Raw genomic sequence first — 2,062 nt, 5'->3', positions numbered from 1 at the left:
AAACAAAGGAGGAGGCTACAATGCTTGATAAGAAATGTACTCATTATCTTGCCCATGTAATTGTAACCCCTCTGTACAGTATTTTCACAATAAAAAATAAGTAATAATAAAAATAAATAAATAAATGAAAAGAATTTTCTTAGAAGACAAAAAAATGCAACCTCTGATAACATGCTAAATTTTCATAGAGATTTATGTATATGCATTAATATGTATTATATTTATTATATAATATTGCATATTCTTTTACATCATATTCCTATAATTACCTCCTTTAATCTTGATCACAAACTTGAGTGGAAGAAATGCTGATCTTCCAAGAAAGCTTCAATTGGGGGTCTAAAGTATAGCTGTTAAATCACATACCAATAAGTCAATATATATAATTATATATTTATTATATAATTATAATTATATATTATATGAATGTGAGGGATAGATTCTTTACAGAGTAAATATTTCTACCAATAGCAGGTAGCTATTCTAAGCTTTATGAAGGAGAAAATGACTGGAAAGACACTGTGCTAAAAGTGCTCAGATCCCCAGAAGAGCCAATGCAGTGACAAACCAGGAAAATCCAAGTAGGCAGCAAATCACTCAAATCACAGTCAGGTGAGGCTTTATGAAAAAATACTCATATAATCACAGTGAGGGGGCTGGGAAGGTGGCTCAGTGGCAGAGCGCTTGCCTTGCATGACTGAGGCCCTGGGTTCAATTCCTCAGCACCACATAAGCAAAAAAGAAAAAGCCGGAAGTGGCACTGTGGCTCAAGTGGTAGAGCGCTAGCCTCGAGCTGAAGAGCTGAGGGACAGTGCCCAGGCCCAGAGTTCAGGCCCCAAGACCGGATCCCCCCCAAAAAAAATATCACAGTGAGGGACATTTTCTGCCCTTTCCCATCTTACTAATTTTGTGTAAATATTATTTGGGTATTGTGTTGTTTTGGGGTTTTATGAGGTTTCTCACTCTCATTTAGATAGCTACCTCAAGGTTGGTACTCTTCCATTTGAGTTACACTTCCACCTCTGGCCTGTTGGTGCTTAATTGGAGATAATACTCCCATGGATTTTTCTGCTTGGGCTGGCTTTGAACCTCAGTCCTCAGATCTCAGCCTCCTGAGTAGCCTGGATTACAGGCTTGAGCCACCAGGGCTCAGATTCTAATTTTAATTGGGAATGAGAAGAATAAATAGGAATAAAAGACAAATAAGTATAGGAAAAGGTAGGGAAAAGACAGGAAAATTGAAGAAATAATTAGGATAGAGAAGAAAGGGAAGTAACAGAGAACATGGAGATAAACCTCAGTTGTGCCTGGCGCCAGTGGCTCACACCTCTAATCCTAGCTACTCAGGAGGCTGAGATCTGAGGATCATGGTTCAAAGCCAGCAGGGGCAGGAAAGTTCATGAGAACCTCATCTCCAATAAACTACTCAGAAAACCAGAAGTGGCGGTGTGGATCAAGAGGTAGAGCTCTAGCTTTGAGCTGAAGAGCTGAGGGACAGTGCCCAGGCCTAGCATTCAAGCCCCATAACTGACAAAAGCAAAAAAGCAAAAAAAACCTCAGTTGCTAAAAAGAGAAAATAAAAGGGAGAAGACAAAGCGTGAAATAGGAAAGAAAAGGCAAGTAAGTAGCAAGTCTGGGTGGAAGGAGAGATAGAGCAAGGTAGTAAGACCCAGGGAGAAATCTTTGAGTGAAGAGATACCTGGGGACATGCTCAGACTCCCTGGAGCAGTCAATGGACCCCAGCCTGCAATTCTCAGCCCAGGACACTCCCTGAGGATGATAAATACTCCTTTACACTTCATTTGTGTCTGGCATAGCAGAAATACCTCACTCACAGAAATCTAGGTGACTAGTGCCTGGATCCTAGCTACTCCGGAGGCTAAGATCTGAAGATCATGGTTCAAAGCCAACCCAAGCAAAAACAGTTCATGATACTACTTCCTCCAATTAGCTTTCCAAAACCAAGAAGTGAAGGTGTGGCTCAAGTGGCAGAACACCAGCTCTGAGTGAAAAACCTAAGGGAGGAACAGTGAAAAGACCCAGTATTGGGGGGGGGGGAAGG

Source organism: Dipodomys ordii, unplaced genomic scaffold (genome assembly GCF_000151885.1).
Source record: "Dipodomys ordii isolate 6190 unplaced genomic scaffold, Dord_2.0 Scaffold148, whole genome shotgun sequence".
NCBI classification, from domain to species: Eukaryota; Metazoa; Chordata; class Mammalia; order Rodentia; family Heteromyidae; genus Dipodomys; species Dipodomys ordii.
Note: the sequence above shows the minus strand (reverse complement) of the source record.